Source organism: Phalacrocorax aristotelis, chromosome 4 (assembly GCF_949628215.1).
Source record: "Phalacrocorax aristotelis chromosome 4, bGulAri2.1, whole genome shotgun sequence".
Classification (NCBI taxonomy): Eukaryota; Metazoa; Chordata; class Aves; order Suliformes; family Phalacrocoracidae; genus Phalacrocorax; species Phalacrocorax aristotelis.
Window position 1 is genome coordinate 11,115,975 of NC_134279.1, and position 24,265 is coordinate 11,140,239.

Here is a 24,265-nt window from a genome sequence, read left to right on the forward strand (position 1 = left end):
ACGCCATCACTCCCAACGTCCCTCCCTTCCTCCTTCTTCCCCCAGCTTTATGTGCTGAGCATGACACCATATGGTGTGGGACATCCCTTAGGTCAGCTGGGATCAGCTGTCCCAGCCGTGTCCCCTCCCAGCTCCTTGTGCACCTCCAGCCTTCTGCTTCTCACACCAACCTGGCAGCGTGCAAACGCCTTCACTCTGCATAAGCCCTGCTCAGCAGTAACGAAAACATCCCTGTTATCAATGCTGTTTTAAACTCAAATCCAAAACATAGCTCCCTACTAGCTACTATGAAGGAAATTAACTCCACCCCAGCAAAAAACAGCACACCAACCTATTTTGGAGTTTCATAAAAATGGTATGCCTACCAATATACATTTTTTGAGAGTTCAGTGCTTTCTAATTATAAAAGTGATGTTTTTCCAAAATTTACTAAGCTGTTTTTGCTGTATGAATCCCAGTGTGTGCCTGCCAAAAAGGACAGGTTGTCAATTACTTTTTTTCATTTTCACATTAGGATCTAAAGTATGTTTTCATGAACTCTGTATGAAACACAAGGTACTTGGTCCTCTCAGTAATGCTATGTTTTTGCACCGTTTCTTCATGCAACTTGGTTGACATCACATAACATTCTTGATACCAAAATAACAATTTCATTCAAATCATAGTGAAGTCATCAGGACTCTTTCTGTTATCTTCAATGAACCTTGGATCTGGCAGGGATGAGTCAACCGAATGATATTAATTGATGCGAACAGGAAGAATGAAGGGAAGAACAAGTGCTGACTTGTGTACTATACATCGTTTATGCTGAGAATAAGATAACTGAGGCAAGTGGAACGGAGAGAAGAAAAAGATATTAGAAATCTGGATATTAAAGTAAGTAGAATATACTCTGTACCAAGCCACAGTCTGCATGAGCGAATATCACAGCAAGGTATTTCTTAAGCTTTATATCTCACAGAAAAGAGCTTTATTATCAGGATTGATTTCAGTATGACCTACTCATGACAGAGGCATCATTCTTCCAATAATAAAAAATAATCTGAGAGTTTCTAAAACAATTGTTAACAACCGTAGGTGACAACTTCCTGAAGTGAGCGATCCAGCATGCGGGACTATGTCAGATCTCACCCTGGCAACAGAGAGAAATGGGTATCACAACCTTAAAGCCTGCTTGCTCAAATGCCATCAGTGTAGCTCAATTGCATTTATATGCAAAAAAAAAGCTATAGGTTTAAGCAGCTAAAGCAAATATTTCATGGCTGAAGACATTCTCACAAAGAGGTAATCATGAAAGAAATAAGGTAAGCAGAAAAACATAGCCATGATATTTATGTGAAATTCTGGTCCCTGTCTTAAAATTGTACTCAACAAGAGAGACCAGGCTAATACAAGTAAAACAAAATCCCAGCATCCTTAAATAAAAACAAAAAGGAAACAACATTAGAAACAAGGAATTTAGAAAAATACTAAGGGAAACAAAAAGAAAGAGAGCTATTATTGTCAGCAGAGCAAAAGACAATTCAAAACAGATTTTATAGCGTGTGTTATAGTTAGAAAAGATTTTAATGTTTTACTAGGTCCCTTGTAGATAGGGCTGCCTTTAGGACAGCTAATGAAATCATCAGCCAGACATGAATTCCTAGTGTCAGATTGTGGCACAAAGAGCAAATAAAGCGCTGCATATACAGGGGACACCAGGTAGGAGTAACAAAAACGTTTTGCTTGCCAGTGGAATAACCAGTACTGACATAAACTGTCTAGGTCTGTTACATTTGATTTCAAAAGATTCTGTAAAATTGAAAAAGTAAAGAAACATGAGAAAAAGATAAGAAATCACATTTTGTTATCAAAAACCTCTGGCAAATCAAAGTCTATTTATTCCATCTGTTCAAAGAGGAAGTTAAAATCTGACTTGATCTCTAAATAACTTGCCTGTGGAATATTAATTTGATAACTGAAGGTTGTACAGCCTCTCAAAGATTCACATGACAAATTCAGAGGTGGGGGCAATTTGTTAGGCAGAAGTTAATCTAGACAAATATAGTCAGTTGGTAAAAAGTAGACTTCTAAGTGAAGCTAAGAATAGAATCTGCACCGTGTGCATTTTATGTATTAAATTAAATTATGTATTAAATCTTATATTTGTACCCAAGAATTCATTGCTATTCTGAACTTTTTCCTGTCTAATCAAAGACTTACTATGCCAGTTACAACAATACTAATGCTTATTGTCCAAATTATATTATTACAGAAAAAGCCTCATTAACAGCACGTTTAAAATTGTTATCCATGCACCTTGAGTATCTACTCTGTTACACTGGTGTTGTGCCCCCCCTTCCCCTGCTACTCTGGATCCTAAAGTCAGCAGTGACAACTGCTCACAAGAGGTAAAGGTAGGGGACCTGGGATCAGAGATCAACATCCTGCCTTCTTCACCATGAGGAGTATGATGGTGGTGGTGGGTTTCCTTCTCCTCCTTACTCTAAGGTCTGCATGACATTGGTTCTGATTGTTTTTAACATATGCTATACCTTGATCCTCATTAGTCTACAACTCCACGCTATATTCTCATATACTATAGTATACACTGTATGTGTTGCATACATAGATACTTGCTGTTCCTTTTGTTTTGCCCTAAAACTGGTTTTATCTGATTTCCAAGGCTATGTTCCTTGGCAACATTGGCAATTTGTTTATAGGACTGTTTATAGCCCCTGCTGTTATGCCCAGGCTGTGCATTCAAGGCCTTTGCTACCATCCTTTGCCTGTTCTCCTCCACTCCATATTATTATTTTGGGGTCAGAGATAGTTCACTCTCCACAGAATAACATATTATTATTACCCTCTATTACTTATAGAGGTGCAACAAAATTATTTTAACACTGAACCACACAATTGCACAGAGCTAACCTAAAGCTAAAAAATGTTAGGCAATATTCAACTGCTCATTAGGCAAACAAGCTAAAACACATCTCCAGGCAAGCCCAAAGAAGGGCAGCCAAAGCAAACCTGGCAGGGCTCAGCTCTGGGGCTTTGCAGGGCTAATGCAACATCCATAGCTTATTGTTAGGAATGGCAATACCAAATTTACTGCACCACAGAGCTACAAATCAGCTGATCAACAATAAAGTGAATTATTTAAAACCTAATTTTAGAGCTCAAATTATATATAAACTTGTTTAAATGAGAATTAATTCAGGAAGGCAAAGGTCGTTGCTATATAGGTAGTAAGTGTAGAAGACTTTGATCAATTTCTGGACTTACAATCTCCAGCTGAAATATTAGAATGTCCTGTGTCTTGAAGGACTAACTAATCCCTACTCAAGAGTCCTGTTTCCATGTAAAACACGAAGCTGGTAGAACAAAATAGACCTAATTGTTTCTTTTTCAAAATTTTCCTTTTGGATTGTAAGCATTGTTTGAGACACCACAAGTTGACAACAGTATAATTCTCTGTCAGACGAGCTTTGCATGCAAAACTTCTAGCTTTTTACAGGGAAAAAGAACAAAGGTTTTAAACATCGCAACATAGCTGTTTTTGTAAGCAGAAATGTCACTTTTTGGTTTTTCTTGTGGTCAGTGACCTTTGAAGACCTTGAACAAAAGGTGATACGATATTCAGATCATCTGATCACACCTAGAGTTCAAACTAAGACCAGCCAGATGGAAAAAGAAGGTTTTGGGTCACTACCTTTCAGCAGAAGGACAACTTTTGTTGCATCTATGGGTTCTTTTTACTACATTTTATTTCTCTACTTATTCTACACCTGTTCTCCTGCATACCAGCTACTACTTTACAGCCTGCCCTTTAGGTGATAGAGGATACCTTCTGGGGTTTTATAAAGCAGTTCTGGACCAGGTGGCCTTGCAGAAGTAATTCCACACCTGGGACAGAGTCCCCTTTCTGGCATGCTCATCTCGTATTTGCTGCTGGATGACCTGCCAAACTCTTCTAAAGATAGGCATGCTGTATGCTACATTAGGCCTTTTCACCAGCCAGAAAAGTTTGGTTTTGCCTACTAACAGGAGAGCCAAGGCTGCGTTTAAAGTTGGTTTTATGCATTAGGATAAGCAAAGCTGTTCCCTATCAGCACCAAACTTCAGGGAAGATGCAGTGCAATATTTAGTTGGTTTGGAACATTTGGTCTATATAAAGTACATTAAAACGTAAATATAATAACAAGAACTGAATTAATGTGTAATCATCTGGTTTTGTGTTTCAGCTTCTTAAAAATAGGTGTTCTTCTGATAAATACATTATTTCTTAAAGATTGTAAAAAAGTAAATAGCAACACCGTAGGAATCAACTGCTGAAATGGCTACTGCAAAGTAGCTGGAGTTTTCTATTAATGCGGACAACGTTCTGCTTTCCTAGGCTCCGAGCCTCATCAGTTCACTGCTGAAGCAAAAATCGAGTGAAAGAAATTTATTGAAACACTGTTAAAGGGGGCTAGAACTTCAGTAGTATGATCGTATCTGTGATGTACACTAATTACAGTACACCAATGACTGCCCATAGACCTATGACTGATCAAGACTAATTTCTTAAGAAACAAAGGTAAACCCATGAAACATTACTTTGTTAATGTACACTTTGTGCTATTCACACTGCTCCAAAAGCATATTTAGCAACATATCTTAATAATAATCCATCAATTATTAGAACCACTGCTGCATCCCAGGGGAGGTGAGTTTCTCGGATATCTTTATCTAATACATTTTTCTGCATGGCAGCAGCTTTCCCACCAGGAGTCCTTTTTAGTATTTCTTTTGTCAGGGTTCTTTCTTTCGCTTTGATGAGATGTCCCAGCCATGTCAAATACTGTTACTTCAGGGCTGTCCTACCTCCAGAGTTATCAAGCACAGTGTCTTCACCCTATGCCTACCAAAGTTACACAGCTCCTCAGTGTGCCAGACAAGTTTGTTATTTTATCTTTCAGTGACTTTAGTTCCACAGAGTGCTTGCTAAAAATCTTTCCTTGGTCTACCAACTGCTCCTGCTGTTATATATATTAGCGTTAATAAAATCCATTAGTTATGCACAGTGCTTTCTTCATTAATGAAGTACAATAGCATTGATGGTTTTGGTCTAATGTGTAGTTAACCGGTTGTCAGGATTCTATTCAGTTTACTATAAAATAGAATGCACTTAACATAAAAGGAGTTAAATTATTACTATCTAGAAATGTGAAATTAAATTTAAAAAAAGAATTGCATTCACAATGATTTTTAGCAGATTTAACCATTGATGTGATACGGCCTTCACGTTATTTCTTCTTAAAATACTGTGGAAAAAATGTAAATCAAGTTTTTGGCTTCTGTTATGTCAATGACTTAAGATTAAATCTTTCTTAGCTGTACTTGAACTAGATGCACCGAGTACTGTAAACACAAAAGTAAATATTGTGGCAGGTTGAAAAATAAACAAGGCTTAACTCTTCTTGCGCTTTGACCTGGGGAAGCAATTTGTACCAGTGCACAAAAAATTCAAAACATTGTTGCTAGAGTAACTGAGTGAAGAATTCTTATTCACTGGTGTTTTATTCCTGCGCATAGATATATATACACACACACACACACACACAAAAATCTAGGCACTAAAAAAGGCAAACCAACAATGCTGTGAAGACCGCATGAATTGCTGACATGCTGGAAATCTGGTAATTCCTCTTCTTCAAACCCTACCTAGCCATGAGCTCATACACACGTTTAAAAGATTTCCCATGTCCAGAGTAGTTTATTCTAAGAAATCATGGAGGGGGAAGGTGGAACTCTTCAGTTACTGTATTTGTAATATTCCTCAGTAATCTCTCTTCCCTCCTCCAAGAACCCCTGACTTTTTCGAAAAGGCAGAGAGTACTGCAGTTTCATAGGAGAAATGGGCAGTCAGTGGCCAATTGCCAGAGAAGCTGTGGTCATCAGTAAAGTGAAGGTGACCTTACCATCCAAAGCACAGCAGATTACAAGAAGGAAAGAATAGGTTTATGTAGGTTTAATGGATGCTTTGTAATAAATGACACTATTTAAGACAAATTACTGAGAATGTACTTTTATGTACCACTGAAGACACCTGTTGGGATCATCTCCTTCACCCTGCATTCACAGTAAAGAAAACTATAGGGTCGAAGACTCAGCTGCATATATTAATAAAATACATTCTTTGGAGGCTACGTGGTCCATTTTCACCTTTTGAAGACCCCTGCTAAACAGCAGAAACAATACTGCTCAAAATCAAAGTGTACTCAGCAATCATGTGAATATCCATTTACCCAATTTCTCTTCAGTTTTTAGTTTTCACCATAATATCAATTACTACATCAGCAATTACTGAAAGCATTCTTGATTCCTTCCTCACATCTCACATGGCATCCAAGCGTATACTTCTTTCAAATGTGGTTTGCTATTGCAACACCCTCTGAAAGCTATGTAAATGCTACCTAAAGCCATGGCACAATACAAGCAGAAGTAGATAACATGCCATTTTGAGTATATTTCTTTAACTGCCTTTGCAGCCTGTAGATGAAACCTATGCTTCCCGTATCCACTCTAAAATATTTTGTACTTTACAGTTCACCTCTCAGAATGATTAAATTTTTCCATTTAGTCTCGCTTACAACACCAAACTCCAATCAAATGTTAAGCTAAACATAGCCCGTGCTTTAGTTGGTGGTGATAGTCCTAACTTTGGTCTCATAATCTACTCCTGCACTTGCCCTGACAGTATAAATCATGCAAATAAATAAGAAGTTTGGCACTTCTGAAGGACAAAGCTTGTTGCCAAAGCTTTCAGTACTGATCTTATGAACTTCTTACCTCTAGCTGGTGCCAAAGATGAGACCAGACTTCCCTTTTTGTACAAGATGCCCTCACAGAAATGCTGCACTCCTTATCAAAGTGACTCTTTGGTGCCACAGAATGCTAACATTTTTACAGAAGTGATTACGGTTTTGGCTTAGTAGAAACCTAGGTGCAATACTGATTCCAGTTCCATTTAACAGTGTTTGACAGCAACTGAGCCCAAGGATGAATCAAAGTTGACATATTTAGAACAAAGTAGTGGAGCACTTGACTAAGCCAATAAATGGTTCCAGCTGGGACTTGTCCTGTGGTTGGTGATGAGGACATTGGGGGCAGGTTCTGTGGCGGATAACTTTAGCTAAAGATATTTGGCATTTACAAGAAACAGAAAATACTCTTGATCTTTTTTTTTTTTAATGCAGATTTTCTCTTTTGCATCATTTTTACTGTATCCCATCCCCCACAATGTGCACTGAGGTAGGAATAGCTTGTATTTATTACTATGCTCAACCTCAGCATGGATCTGATTGAGAGTTTCAATGATTAAATGCAAAATAAACTATGGTACAGAGTTCAACTGAATGAATTTGTATTTGGGAGAGATGAATGGAGAAGACAGAAAATATTCGTCACTCTTTCAGTCTACACATAATATTGAGGGTAGTTCCACAGTCACTAAGAAAAAAAAATAACCAAACACAAAACCCACTGAATAAACAACATTCTACTGGAATTTTAAATAGTCTTCTAACACTTTACCACCTGCAGGACGGTAACTGACTTTTTCATATTAATAAGAAAATTCTGTGATAAGTATAACCTGTAAATATTTAATCAGTTCTAGCATATCATGTTCTGCTTGTGTTCTTCCTCCTCACTGGAGCCTGACTGCCTTTAACCACTTAGCACAGTACAGCAGAATTAATATTTAGAACCCACATTTGGTTTTCAAAATTACGTGTTAGCCTTTCTCTTATGTTATATACACAGAAGTATAACAGAAGGTCTTCTAATTTTTTATCTTTTTTTTTTTTTTAAACACATGAGGTGTAGAACAAACAGAATAGGAATAGGTAAGTTTCAGCCAGTGGCCCAGACAGGTTGGTGTGGAGGGAAGATTAATGAAAGTTTTCCATATGCCACAGTTATAACCATGGTCACCTCATCAGTACCAAATGCTGATAAAATACCATTCCTCTGCCTTTGTTCTCTCTTTATATTTATCCGTGTATCAGGTTCTGCTTTTGAAAAGCAGACATGCTAGGTGTTTTGCATTTACTGGCTTGATTTTCTCATCTAGATCCTGCGCTGCATAATATGATGCATATGGTGCAGTATAACTTCTGAAAACAATGACATTTTGTAGAACATAAAAATATCATTCTGTTTTCAACAACTTCTTGTGCTGATTATAAAATCTGTATCCAGACAGGCAGTGTTTTGCACAAACATTTTCTTTCACCTAATTCATACTAATCTGCATCCCACATGCAGTCTCAGTATACGTATTGCCTAAATTAGCTATTTTTCCTCTGGCCCCACAAGAGATTATGATTAATATTACTTTTATTATCATCATCAGTGTTTTGTCCCTTCTCCCCTGATTCCAAATGAAATACAGAGAGCAGAAAAAAAATGTATTTTTTTAGATTTTGCTCTGCAATAGAGAATAATGCATCTTATCTAACATCACATAGTTCATATTCAAACCATTTGCCAGCCAGATTCTTCTTAGTACTGTTTTGCCTTCCTCCATCTTCATACTTCCCTCTGTGTCCTACCATAAATTCATCAGCTTTCCAGCTTTGTCTTAAACAATAACACCAAAACAGGTATAATAGTCAAACAAGAAGTTCCTCTTTTTCCCTTAAAATATCTATTAAGCTTTATCTCTTATATTTATAAAATTTGGTATGTACTTTGTGTTCTTCAAATGTGAACCAAGAACAATCTGGTTTTCAGTTTGCAGTTAGGTGGTAGGATTTCAGATTACAATACTAGCAGTGGGAAAAGAGGAGAGCTCACTGTCACATCTAAGTACCAATTGCTCAGTGAGGTGTACGAGGACGACGGCACCTCTTGGTAGGCTCCGCCTGCCAGTGATCCTCAGCCTGAATCATAGGATTTCTGAAACGCTCCCTGCTGCCATCAAGCATAGCAGAGAGGAGAGGTACAAACCTCCACACAATTATGGTACTTGCCCTGTGTTGCTGCCTGTGCAAGAGCAAGCGCTGAAGGCCACTGTCCCACAGTAGCTCTCTGAAAATCTGCGTAAGTGGCATTACGACAGCCACTGCACCACTGACTACAGCAGGACTGATTTGGTCTTCACTGCTCAGACTTTTCCAACAATAAAATTGCAGACCTGCTAGATGAAACACAACTCCAGTCTAGCCAGGCTGCTTAAGCTAGCGCACAGTCTCACCAGTGAGACAATAAGCCTTGTTACTAACCATGCTTATGAGCAAGCTGTTGCAGAATGCAGACCAATCAAAAGCACCATTTATAGGAGAATTGTGTAAAGACATCCTGCTCTAAGACTCTGTGCTCTGTGAATTTAGGACTATATGGACACTGAGAGAAAAAGAAACTTAAGACATACCCATACTACCTCGCCACCTTTAAAACTACTGAATTGGATCCTTCTAAAGTACTAACTGTTATTGACTCAAATGAAAGGACCAAGTAGAAAGTACACACTAAGAAGGGATTCCTCCTGACCCTATTTCTTGTTTTCTTTTTCTCTACCATTATGTGTGGTATAGGTAACTGTACCCATTTTTTAATATATATATATATGACCATAGTTACAAGAAAGTATTTGGTCACACTTTAACTACAAAAGTTTCCCATTTTTGAACACCAGGAAGAATAACAGCAAAAATGTCACATCATTTTCTACCAACAGATGATTACTCCTGAGAGCATAGCCTTTGTTCAGTCTAGCTGAATCTTTTACTACTTCAGGAAAGGAATGAGAAAGCAAGGCTACTGAAAGAAAAATAATTAGCCATCATGTTTTACAGTAGAACGCTAAAAACTCTTTTTCAATTTGACAGGCTTCATATGTAGGGGTATCTTTGTAACCAGCCATTTCCTTACACCTGCTGAGCACATGCAGTATGGTGCCAGTCCTGAGGTTCCCACAGTTGTGGGGATTTCAGTCAGTGGAGAAGTCTGCAGAAAGTTGTCTTTCTGAAACCAGAGCCAAATAAACTTTGACAGTAATAGCTTTAGTAAGATTTTGTTTGGGCTTGACCTGTTAAGGACTTGATGGATTTTCTATAAGGCCCCATCTGACATATTTTCAATATACTTTTACCTACTCAGAAGCATGCATTGGTAATTACAAATCTGAGGATGTCTCAGCTTCAAATGAATCCAACTTCCCCTACCAAGCTAAAATATTATCTCCATTAAACAAGTGTTCAGCATCACAATACAACATTTCTCCAATTAAATTGGAATGTGTTATATAGCGCATAATAATTTGGGGACTGAAAGTGTGAATACTTTTAAATGTGGCATATAATTTTCTAGTGCAGGATACTTTTCAAATACGATCTCCTGCTGAAATTGTATCTAAAAAGTAGAAACCTGTCAATAATACCCATGTGTCCTATAAAATGTTTTCATTTCTTTCATGGTATGTTATGCTTCATCAGTTTCCTTAATCCTAGCTGCAGTTCACGTTGCCATGCTGAAACAGCTCACTGAGCAGTAATTTATCTCTTGACTGTGGCATAACAACCACAAATACAGGTTATTCTGGGAGCAAGGATTTGCATTGCATAAACTGTATTTTTAAAATCATTTTCAAATGAGATTAATTCATGATAGGGAAATTATTCCTCTATTTTTGGATCTGGTTTCCAAGACACTTGAGGCTGAGTCTTGAGTGTTTTGTTGGGTATCGGGCAGAATCTTCATTTGAGGATTAGGGATTTCTGTAAAAACGAAATGATACCGCAAGAGAAATGAGAAGATGTTTCCCCCATTTACTTTAATACCTATTTAAAATTGGCATTGGAAAGATAATGACAGATTGCATTTTAGCTGAATTTTTCAGCTGTGCACTAGATGACTTGTATTTCTTTTCAATTAGGCTGACTGCTTTAGCGTGGTAGGAGATTACTTCTCCCGCATGCTGAAAAGATATTAACAATTAAAATGGAGGGGGGAGCAAGTAGCAGAGGATTATTGCAGTTTTCTTTGCCAAATGACAAGGTTTTCCCTTTGTAAGTATCTTGTTTTAATGTTTGCTATTAAGCGAGGATGGTATGCATTGAACAGATATAATTATTATGAGAAAGTATATTTTTTTACAAATGTAAATATTTACATAACAGTGGTACTTAAATAGCTTGGCCTCATGCATCAGAAGGGAGTGAAGTTTTCTTCAGGCATAACACTGTGTGAAATGCACTTCTCAAGCTTTCAAGGCCCAGATATAGTAAACAACACTCTTCCTCCTGCTTTTTTCCCCAAAGAAGGGAAGAAAACAGAGGGATGTGCAAGTACCTCCCCTCCAGTGTGGGAGAGGCTGGGGGGAGTGCAAGCGCCCCTATAGCCTTGGACGCCCACCAGCAGCACCTTTCTCCTCCTCTCATCAGGGCAGACCTCACCCAAGTTCACTTTACCATGTTTCTGCATTACTGAGGTACTCCTGGTGGCTTCCTTACAAATTATTATCCATTTTGTCAATGTAAATAAAACACAGTAATAATAATAGCAAAACAGGCAGAGTTATTGCAGAGATCAGTGGGTTCCTATAAATTTTATGTTCTTCTAAAACAGCTCCTTGCTTTTTTTTTTTATTACTAAGATGTTTCTGAATGTAGATTGCAGAGGTATTCTCCATTGCCAATGTCTTTTAAGAATCTCTGAATATCTGTGAACACTGGCTTACCTTGATCTACTATGTTTCCATCCTGCTGATTTTTCCATACAAGCTTATATTAATCCAGACCAACATTCATCTACTAAATATCTCAGCAACCAAATGAACACGTAGCAATCATAATTCCATTTCCATCACAACAGGTAGTGGCGCAGCTGGCTTCAAATGATGTCCACTTTTATCCCAACTCCACACACTCAAATCGCATTGTTATGATTTATATCAATTCGTGTCTAGATTATGTCTACGTGACATTTGGGTTTTTTAAAAAAATAAGAGAGAGAGGTGTGTGGAGAGACGCTTACACACAACATATAACTGTGTTAAGTCAATAAAGTTAACTTTGGTTTTGTGTAAAATTACTAAGTCCCACATACAATTATTTGTTTTTTTCAGCCTTATCAGAACCACTCAAAATCTTGGTGAAGCACGTAGACACAGTGGCTTTTTCTTCCAAAGGTAACCCAACCCAGCACTATTAACTTGCTACGGTATAACTATTCCTAGAGAATATTCTGAATTATTATCTAGTAACAGTATTCACACATTTTTTAATTAATGCATATTTGAAAACAGTCTCTAGGATCCAGATCTTCAATGTCAGTAAAATTGCATAGTGCAATTGATCTTAGATATACACCAATTAACAGTGGCTGAAAGTAACAGCTCTGGCAAATTTTTCTTTCATGTGGTCTCAGTATAGGCAAGTATAATTAGGTTCAAAATCCAGGTACTGAGGTCCAAATACCAGTGGAGAAAAAAAAAAAAAAAGGACTATTTGTGGCATTTTACCTTGTACACCACCTTCAAAAAAAATTCAGGAACATTTCATGTTCTAAAACTATTTTTTTTTTTTTTGAGAGAGAAGCTCTACTAGTATCAAAGATAATTCTGAAATTGAAAATGTGCTTATATCTATGCATAAACACACAATTCCTATTTATATTAGTCATGTATCTCTAGCCCAGTCTTCCCACATCCTTTTTAGACTAGTATAACTCTGCTAACTTCAGAGTTAATCAGAACATTCATCAGGATTATGCCTGTCCTCATCTTTCACATGGAAAGGTTCTGGATCAAAATCCTCATGCCAGGTGAAGACCTCAATCTGCTTTTACAGTTGTGTTGACTGATTTGAGTAGTCGCTGTATTACATGGGGTTTTATTTCACAACACACAACTGACTTTTTGGAAGTCAAAGAGAAGGGATACACAAAGTGCATAGGCAGAAGCGATTTGAGACAAAACTACTCAATTCTCATTTGAAGCCAAAATAGACCAAATAAAGTATTCTCTGAAAGTACTTGGGAACAGTATTTATGAAACAGGCTTAGAGACAAACCACCTTGCAGGGTGGTTATAACAGCAGTTACTATTAACCATCTGAACAAGTGAATTTTATGATAAAAGCTGCAGTTTAAAAAGCAAGGTGAGGGTCAACACATGCAAATCAGGTTTCTGTGTTTGTCAGGTTTGCCACTGAACTAGATGTTTTGAACCTGCTAACGGTAACTAAGAGCTATTAATTATGGTTCATAACAGTCACATGTCTAATCACAGATACAATACCCGCTTTAACAATAATTCTCTTGGCCATGGAAAGTGAGGAAGAGCTGGGAGAAGGACAAAACAATGTGCATGAACCCAGGGATCAGCATCTTGGAGGAGCCCATTATTGATTTCTCTGCTGAGATGGCCAGGGTTGCAAAACAGCACTAAAGTAGGAGTGCAAGCTGCAGGGTTTTTATAGATATATATATAAACTGCAGACACACAGAGATCTCTATGGATTCCTGGAAGAATCGCAGAATGCCAGGGGTTGGAAGGAACCTCTGGAGATCATCTTGTCCAGCCCTCCTGCTTGAGCAGGCACACCCAGAGCAGGGGGCACAGGAACGCGTCCAGGCAGGGTGTGAATGTCTCCGGGGAAGGAGACTCCACAGGAAGAAGAGTCCTGTGTGTCCTTATTGGACAAACTGTTTAATTAATTTTCGGATTCTTTTTAGCATGTTTCTAACAGGAAGGACTGTTTCAGTAACGATAAAAAAATTCTGCATTTATGCTGACTACATTGACCTAATATTTTTCTTTAAATCCTAGAAAAAAAGAATAATCACTTATTCATAATAAAGGATTGAAGCTGCACTCAATTCTACTTAAAGAATAAAAGTATAATGGTGTGAATTCAAGAACTATATTAGGATCTGAGACATTAACAAATAGACCACTGCTGTGCAGCAAGTCAGTAAACATCCGCAGTAATCACAAGTAAATTACCAAGGACAGAAATTAATGGTGGACATATCTAAAGTTTATTTGGGATTAGTTATGTTTGTTTACTCATTAACAGCTCTTTACCAATCCGTAGTCCATCTTTCTTAGAAGTTTTTAATAAAAAGATTATTGTAAAGATATTTACAGTGAGGATCAATGGTGCAGAAGGATTTTAAATATCAAGTTCACACTGAGAGTCAATATTTTTGCTTTGCTATGACACTGGGCTGTAACAACAGACACCTAGAAAAATCCAAGCCACCAGCTTGGATACTAAACTTGGAACCAACCTCAGGTCAGCTCTACAAATAATCCAAGGCCTACAATAAGGAATAAAAGGTGTTTTTTTTAAATGTACAATGTATATATGCTTGTGTGTGTGTATTTTTTCTTCAGATGAGAACAGATTTGAGAATGTTCTGGTCCTAGACTTCCCCCCCCCCCCCCCCCCCCGAATAATAAAAATACGTTTGGACCATAATTAACTTTTCCATTTATGCACAGGACCTCACAAAGAGAATGTGTTTGTCCCCTTGCTCTACTGCTAGAAAGAGGACGTTTTATTCAGATCACCTCTTAGTTTGTGTTTACATGGCTTGCTATATGGTTGTGACAACAAAATATTTTCCAGTTCACTCTGGGATGACAACTGAGAAAGGATAAGTATGCTTCATTGGAGAAGTCACATGAAGGCTTATTTTAGTTAATGCACACTAGACATTTTCACTAAACTGGCAGAGTCACTATCAGATGAATACAAGACGTTATCTACTGCACTACCAGAAATGTAAGACACTACAAAAAATATCTGGACTAAATAGCTCTCTGTGCACCTAAAGAGGGTGCATAATTGACTAGCACCTGATCTAACTGTGAAAGAAAGCAAAAGTAACAAGAGAAGGATCTTCTGTGTGGAAAGTATGAAAGAAAAAAATTCCCTCAGACAGGGATAGCAACAGTGCTGCTCTCCACTTGTTGGTGTGGCATTTCAAAATCATTCAGGGAAGGCAACTGATAGAAGTAGTTCCTTCTTGCTGAGTGTCCAAGAAAGTCCCCTCAGTGTTATGGTGACATATCCTCTTTCTCTTTCTTAGGAAGTTCCGCTATTAAGTTCTTGCAGAGTTATGCACCTACAATGGTCACTGAAAATTCTAAATAAGGATTTCTGCAGACAAAATAACTTTATAGATATTCCCTAAGAGCTGAGAGGAAAGAATCATTTAAGTCCAAGACGAAATAATTTATTTATTGAATACTGAGAAATTATATAAACTACAAGATATCAGAGGAAGACAGAGACTTCTTGCTCACTGTCAGGACATGCAAATAAGCTTAAAAAAACACACACAAACAAAAAAATCCACTTTTTGTTGTATTTATAGGATTGTCTCATTTCACATTGATCTCACTTTGGGCATCAGCTATTCAGTAGTGAAGAGTGTCCAACTGTTGTCACCTACTTATTCACCCAGCAGTATGCAATAGGGTTCTGGTAACAAGGTACGTATGCAGTTACACAGATGTCTAACTGGGGACCTGATTAAGCATAAATCACATGCACATTTATGCTTGAATACACAAATACAAAAATAAAAGGAAGGGAGGTAACATTATATTAAGGAAAAAGTGAATTAATAAACCATCAAGCAATACCCTCTCCAACAGTACTTTCTAGACCTCACAAATGTCTTTTTAATTCCTTACATGTCCAACCTTTAAGGCTTTACAAAATGGCTTAACAGTTTAAATAGTATATATCAGAGCTCTTACTGATTTGCTTTTCCACATTTAATGTTTGTAATGGCACTGACTTTCAATGAAAAAGTAATACTCAAAAGTAGAAAGTAACAAGAAAAGGACAAGAGCTTCTTATAGGCAAACAGTGCCAGTAATAAGAAATTCCAGATGTAGTTTTAAGTCCTCCACCTACAGATCTAATAGCACCATCTTGGCCAACGCTAAAGGCTGTTCATTTCAAACTAACTGAAAATACTGCTGCAGGTGACAAACAGCTGGTCTCCTCACCTCTACCAAAGTCAACACTGCAGTGGTTGTGAAAAATAAAGTTCTGCACTACTTTGTAGGTAGACCAAAATGCTCTGGTATCTTATTGGACAAAAAAAAAAAAGACACAGGCATTTGAAAAATCTTTGCATATCACTGTTCTCTATCCTGAGCACTTCAGAAGTAGAATACGTGTACATTTACGAATTTATAGCGAGAGATATATACACTAACACATACGTATATACATGCAAGCACACACACTTTTCAAGAAAGTCAGGCAAAGTAAATTACAAAGCATAACAATCACCCCTTAAAGACTGGTCTATTACAAGAAAAAGATGCTATACCATTACAAACCTGCTCAAGGTGTTTGGTTTTACTCTGAAAGAAATTTCAGCAGAATATATATTTAACCAAACATACTCTCAGCTGTCCCCAAAAAAATAGCATTGCAATTTTCCTGAGTACAGCTAAATTGAAAAGCAGGTTTTGTAATTTTTACTGCAGAAACCCAGTGACGCTGTTTGATCACTCAGTTTCTGTAGACCACACAGTTTCTGCTATATACAGATCAATGACACAATGGGGGAATCTGTCAGCTGCTTCCAAAGTGTTGCAAGCTCATGCTGAATTCCTTGAGACTTAATTTTATTGAGGTGCCTTAATTGCACTGAGTCCTACCAGCCACAAACACACAGGCCTGGGGCCACATGCAGCCCATGCATTTGTCTTCCGGGTGAAGACTTCAAGATTAGGCCCTTATTCAGAATAAACTGCATGTCAGATCAGATAGGAGCAAAATTTTGTTGAGAATAAAACCAAGGGATTCTTGCAAAACTTTTATCTTGATCCAATCTTATATTCCATTTATGCTAACAATATAGAACAGCTAGCTCGGAGCTCTCTATCTTTTCAATGATTATACCATTCTGTATTCTGTAAGTACTTCATTGTCCTCAGTTATAAATGAGCTATAACAGAATTTTAATAAAATTCAGGAAACATTTTCTGATTCGTGTTTGCTATTAAACACAAGTAAAATAAAATTTATCATTTCAGTTGGGATAATAAATTTAATACTGATAATGATAGATCACCTAAGATATTAACTTCTAATCAGATGTTACTGAAATATGTTTCAGCTTATGAACACGTAAGTATTTCATTAGGCTGTGCTCTGTTTCTTTACTGTACAACAAAAACCAAATAGCTAGATTTTCTGTACTGTAACATGTTTTGTTAAATTCATTCAACCAAGCAACTGCAAGGTCAAGAAATTTTCTATCAAAGAGTACATCAGTGTAATATGTTGAGTAGCTTCTGCATAACACTGAGGAAAACAGAGATTTCGCTTTTGCAAGCTGTATTTGTTGCAAGATGTTCTTCCTGTTTTCTTTTATCTTATGCAGGCTATTGAATCAAACTGCCTTGGACAGAAGATACTAGAAATACTGGGCAAGTGCTTATTTACAGAACATTACTTGTTATATATGTACATTGTATGTCTATGTATTTCATACTTGCTCTGGTTTGATAATTACATAATACAGTCTGCATTTAATGAATCCTGATCTAGTAGTCCAGGTAGATTTTTAATAAAATCATTAATTAAATTTTTATTCGTCAACCTGCAATCCCATATACCTTTATTGTAATCCTTCTCTCTGAATTTTGGCTGAAGTACTGCAACTTTACTCTTGATTTATGAACATACTGTCATTGTCTACCTTGTCCCTTAGAGGCATAATTTGCAGATCAGTTATTTGACAAGTACTGGGAGAAAGCCATTTCCTCTCTCTTTGCCCAGCTGTTCCAGGCAATGAGAAGAAAGGGACACTATAAGCCATTTTACCTTCTTTAAAATCCACCGAGAACAATAGATACTGCTCCTTTGTGCAAACCCAAGTCCCTCAGTCCCATATCTAGGTGATATTTTTACATCAACGTTCAAAAGTTTCAAATAGAACTTTAAAATATCATGACTTTTTCAGCACCAAAACTTGGCCACTTTCTTGTTTCCCTAAGACTGTATGTAATAACTCAAAAGCGAAGACCAAAATTCAGAGCATGAACCAGATTCAGTGTGGGTAAAATTGCCAGGAAAAATGGACACATTCATAAATCTGCTTTACAGCGAACAGAAAGCAGTGTTTCTTAGTGACTGTCTATAGAGCTCAGCTGGGGACAATAAGATGCAATATTTTAGATTTGCTCTTGAGAATCCTGAGAATTTGCTAAGTCTCTGTGTTCAAATGTTTTCCACTTTGTAAATGTCATAGCTGACTGTTATTAAATGTTTATCTATTGCAAAGTCACACTGAAACAAAAGCCATATTTTAAAATTGGTTCTTTTATTTGTGGAGAAGAATCTTGAGAAACTACCCAGCACAGAAGCTGGAGCCTTTTCTCAACACTTGTCCTTGCTAAATACTGACTTTATGCTACTGTTATTGCTAAGGGAGAAAGATGCATGCTAGCAACATCATGCAAGCTATTCAAGTGTTGAGGTTGTGGTTTGGTTTCTTCTCTCTCTCTGGAGGTTTAAGAGAAAGAAACAAAAATAACATTAATCAGAATGAGGTGGACAGGGTATCATACACGGCCTGAACCAGGACAGTGGGTAATTTGCTTCAAGCCAATTATAACCCTTGAAACAAGCTAGCTATAAGGAAATGCTAGGAATTTAAATATAACTATCTCTAAGCACTTCAGTTTCACACTGTTCTACGATAGGAAGTGATAAATTCATATACTGAAGAGTCCATTTGAAGTCACATAGAGATATATTTTAAAATTCTATATCTGATGTGGTGCAAAAGCCTGGAAACTTTTGCAGTAGGCTTAGATAGAATGCAGCACTTCCAATACTATCTCCTCTGTAAGGCAGTGGGAACTCTGGGCACTGAAAATCAAAAAGCAAGTCATGACATCAGCTCTTTGGCCCAAGTTATCCCTGTGTATTTCCAGTGTACTGCTTTATAGATCCAAAACTTTCATCACCAATGAGAATTACCAAAGTATTTGCTGTGCTGGAATTATAAAAACCCAAATATGTCAAAGAACAGTGATTCTTAAGTTGGGTCCATAGTAATATTTAATCTTTAAGAGGATCCCTCTCATCCTTCCCAGACTAACCAGTTCATTTCCAAGTTAACAAGCAGAGAATAAAGAACATGTATTTTCCCATTTAAACTCCAGGGTGACTCCCAGTGTACCATCTCATGGAAGTCAAAGATAAGTAAGTATTTCAAGCTGTCACCTTGTACAGCCCTGGGAGAGACTCACAGGTTTATTTGGTTGCACAGGGAGAACTACAGGAATAAAACATCTACTCAGTTTCATTTAGTTTTAAACCCTGGGCAACTGATTTTTAAGAGGAAAAATATCCAGACAACTTACTCTTATGGGCCACTACCTCTTCCAAAAAGAATGGGGACAGGAGGACTTGGCAACTGCTTTGTTAGCAGATCCAGTCCTGTGGCAGGACAAGGCTTGACCATGAAAATAAAGGTTATGTGTCTCAGTAACTCAATTCCTTCCTTTGCATAGGTGGCATCTAAGGACCTAAGAATCTCAAACTTCTGACCTTCCAGGACTCATTACGAGATGCTCCTTTTTATATTTCCCCCTCTTCAGTGTAGAACTTGCTACTCAACTAAGACAATCCCTCTGCCAGCAGGGCCTCTGTGAGAAAGACCCAAGCATGATGTCTGGCAGCAGACTTGAGTGCTGTGATGAAAAGGAGGATGGAAACCTCCTTACAGAGCAGGGATTACAGGGAAGCAGCACAGGGCCATGCCTATAGGGTTCCTATTGTCCACAGTGGAGCCACTGCAGGTGTCAGCTGCAGAACTGCTTTGGCGAACGCTTCTCTGAGAAAGCAAGTCCGTGGGTTAACCTACCTTCTGAGAGAACGTACCTCTCTTTCCAAAATCTTGCCAAAATCTTTCTTGAGGAGCCACTGAAGAACTCTGACTATTACCTAATGGAGTTTTCTCTGTTGTTGACCCTTACTATGTGATTTTGTATAAATATATAAGCCTCGTCTGGCTGAAAGGGCGATACTAACGAAGTCTCCTAACCCAAGAGTAGAGAAGAAAGATTGCAGATGCAGTTCAATATAACTTAGTTTGAGAAAGCTTTTACCTACCTGAAAGTGAGCATGTTTTACTACCTTCAAACTGGTATTACTTTTATCACCTCCCCACTTTTTCTGTTGAAAATAAAAAAAAAAAAAAATCACTGTACAGCTAGTCAACAAGAAATACCTTAAAAGGTTTTCTGTATGAAGCTGACCATGTTTAGAATGCTTAGCTAAAATTGTTCATGTAAATTATGAACTAGATATTAGTTTAAAACAGGTTTTGTTTAATGTGCTCTAATAGAAAATTATCAGTGCAGTATATACAGTACTTTTCCATTTAAGAGTGCTGCAGCATAAAAATATTTTGTAGTATACCACAGAGTTTGTGTTTACAATACCTTTCCATTAAAGAGATCTGTGTTATAGAAGCTGATTTTAAAATCAAACAGTACACAGTTTTCAGTATAGAACGTGTTTCCATTAACAGTCTGTGTAAGGAAAGCATATTTAGAAAAAAATCTAGCAATTGTTTTGCATAAAAGGTGCATTAGCATTGAAAATATCAGCAAAAATTATAATCTAGTTTTGATATTTACTTACTGTATTTCTGGCAAAAGTACATGCTACACTGGTGGTAGGTGAATTATTCGTTTAGGTAAGTGAAATATTATTCATAATTGCTGGTAAATGCATTATTTTCTCTCAGAAGAATTTCTGATGGTACAGGTGCTGGACTAGAGCATGCTGTGCATCAGAGTAGCACCCAGAGGCTCAACCCAGATCAGGGCAAGGTGGTTCACCAACACAAAGAAGAAAGTTTCTTCCCTGAGGTGTTTAACCCCTTTTAAATAAAAAAAGGAAATGGGGCGGGGCAGAGGGGATGGCATCTCAGAGGTGATATGCTTTATTTAAGATCATATCGACATCCTTACCACAACAGGGAAGAGAAGCCAGTTCTCCATAGTTCCAGTTAAGGTCCAGCAGAGCCCCATAGGATATTTGGCATATAAAGTTTTGATGGAGACACTCGTTTCTGTCTTTCTGTATGAGACATCTGAGATGGCAGCTGCCTTACTCTCTGCTTGTTTGTTTTACTCTGGCACTGGCAATAGTCATGTCATAGTCTTTTGCCTTTTTTAGGGATCCAAGCACAAAGATTACAGATTTACACACAGCCAACAGGGAATGCTTTCAAATGAACTTTTTCAAATTTTTTTTTTTTAAGTTCATTTATGCTCATAAAGATCACTTAAAGGCAATAATTATATAAATACCTAATTCTGCTAGAACTGCACTTATTTTTCTACTATACAAACAAAGGTTAAGGTTTTGGGCTTATTTTAGTCTAGCTCACAAGACCATTCATGATTTCAGATCAAAATCATTGCCAGTGGTCGCCGTTTTGTGGATGGCTTTATAAGGGTTCCATCACTCCACTCAAAAAGGCACAGGACGGAGATATATTGTCACTTTACAAGATCCAGGAATTGATTCAGAGCTCATTTACACTTTTATAAATCAAGGAATTTCATTCAAGTCATCTCGCTATAATAATTATAAGCCGTTAGGAATTAATGCAAAAATCTAATACTTGTACCAAGAATATGAAAAATCTTCTAATTTGCATTTTGTTACTGCACTATTATATTTACGCGCTAAAGGAGTGTGTATTGTATATAGTATTAATACCTTTAAATCAATTTAATATTCAGTGCAACTACATTAATGTAATATTATGGTTAAGAATTTAAACACCTAAATGCCAAGAAATTCTAAAGCTGCTTCCCACAGCAGACATAATTCAGTCACATATAAATCTTAATAGAACTGGAGTATTAAAAATATGAAAACTAATTCATTAAAATAGACTTTTTGGAAGATACATCTCTTCACTGATTGTTCCAATGATTTATAAGCATTTTGCTGTTCAGCAGCCACTCAGAGCCAAGCAATCACAAATGAGTCCTGCTTCATCCAGGTCATGTACAACTCCTACAGCACCTGCTCAGAACAACTTCTGACCATTTGTGAGCAAAATCAAAGTCATTCTGGGTAACACCAAGCTTTCAGTGAGGAGTATACAACTGGTTTCAATTAATACACATCCCTTGACAAGGGCCAGGTTGGATAAGGTTTTGAGCAACCTGATCTAGTGGAAGGTATCCCTGCCCATGGCAGGGGGTTGGAACTAGATGATCTTTAAGGTCCCTTCCAACCCAAACCATTCTATGAGTCTATAACTGGTTTTGTTTGATTTTCTTGGTCTCCTCCTCAGTCATTCCCTACTCCTGCCCAGAGGAATAAACTTCTGCAATCAAGGAAAGTGTTGAACTATTTTACCAGCCGGGCACCGGATGGTGCTCCCACCACCACTGTTAGTGTTGATCAGTTTGGGGAGACAAAGTCATAACTGTTCTCAGAAACAGACATGAGACAAATAACAATTCTGAAGACTACAGATTATTCAACCACTTCCTTTGGCTGTTGCTACTTCTCATTAGGATTTGCCTGCCAATTTATTTTTGCCCAGTATTTCTTTTAGCTAGGGTGGGCATAAGGTTTCCTGTGGTGTCCTCTATTTCTATTTGGCATGTAGGATGAGAGCTTCCTCCCCACTCAAGGACCAAGCAAAACAAGACATGATTAGTAATGTGAAAGTGAAACACACCAACCCTAGAGGTCCATTCATACGCCAAAATGCTTTATTCCTCCTTCAGTTCTTCATTTACAGGTAGTCTTGAAAGTCAGACCAAAGAGAATGTCACATAGAAAAAGATAATTTCATTAACATGTCATGGATGCCTGGCAACATTCATATAAATGTATGTATTCATATATCTAAAATATTAATTCATTCTGTAAGCTTTAACATTCACACTTGTGGTCACTATCCCAAATAATTAATAAGGTAATAAATAATAATGAAGCGTATACCCAGAAATAAGGACAAAACATGGAGCAAGTATATGATCTAAGAAATTATTGGTGGCCACCCCTCACCCTTTGTGGTAAAGTAGCACATAGTAGCTTCTTATTGATCAGTTGCATTCCCAGGAATAATCACATCAAGGGAGTTGTAAGAAAAAGAGGACTTTACAAGACCTATAAATATAACATATGTAGAAGTACATACTACACCTATCAAATTCTCTTTCGCTGTTGCTGTTGAACACTCACAGGAAACATTTAGAGTAGGTTATGAGGCTGTTCATACTTCTACACTGTTAAGGAAAATTATGTCCTGTTATTAAAGACTTCTTCCAGTTTTAACTATGAATCTGACAGCTGTATCAAGAGGAAGCAGAACAGTAAGTACTTGTTTTAAAGAAATATTTGATGGATTCACTGGAGCTATGCAAGGGAAAAATTTAAAAACAAGTGGAGGTTCTTATTAATATCTAGCTAAAATATAAGCCAGAAGACACAGTAACGCATACCAGAATTTTGTGGTGATTAAAAAAAAAGCAAACCAGTTTAGAAGCAAACTGTAGACTGTGAAGTAAAGATAAAGAAGGACCAGTTAAATTCCTGTTATTTAATTAGGTTTATCCTCATAAGTAGTTCTGCATAAATTGTTATAGGAAATACTGTATGCTTGCAAAACAGGAAAACAACCTACACATATAAAATTCTGACACATATTACAGCTTGTTGCCATACTCTGTTCTGTAGAGTTAGTAGCAGTAAGGTAGTTAACAGTGAGGTAGTAGATTTTCTTCTATAGGGAATGGTCATCCTTAACTGAAACCTCAGACATATTGCTAATGGCACTGTACTATGTAAGTAGCACATTCATTTGCAAATAGCAATTCTTTTCATAACCTATATCATTGGTAGCATACCTCTTTTTACTTAAATAATTCTTAAAAGTATAATAAACATGCAACATACAGTTTTAAACCAGCATCGTGGGTACATTTGAAATCACTTGGAAGCACATTTAACACACAGAACCTGAAGTTAATTACTCATCGTATTAACAGCAAATGTTGACTTGAATTAAAAATAAACCATTTATATATTCTTATTCACTATGTACCTAAGGCCATATCTTCTGTGTCTGCACAGGAGCTCACTAAAAGTCCTTCTCTCCCTGCCATTTGCTAAAAACTCTAGTTTAAGGACAAATGTTTTGAAACCATAAGCAAGGGTAAGTGATCAGCTGTGAGAAACAGGCATCAGCTCGTACATGAAAGCAC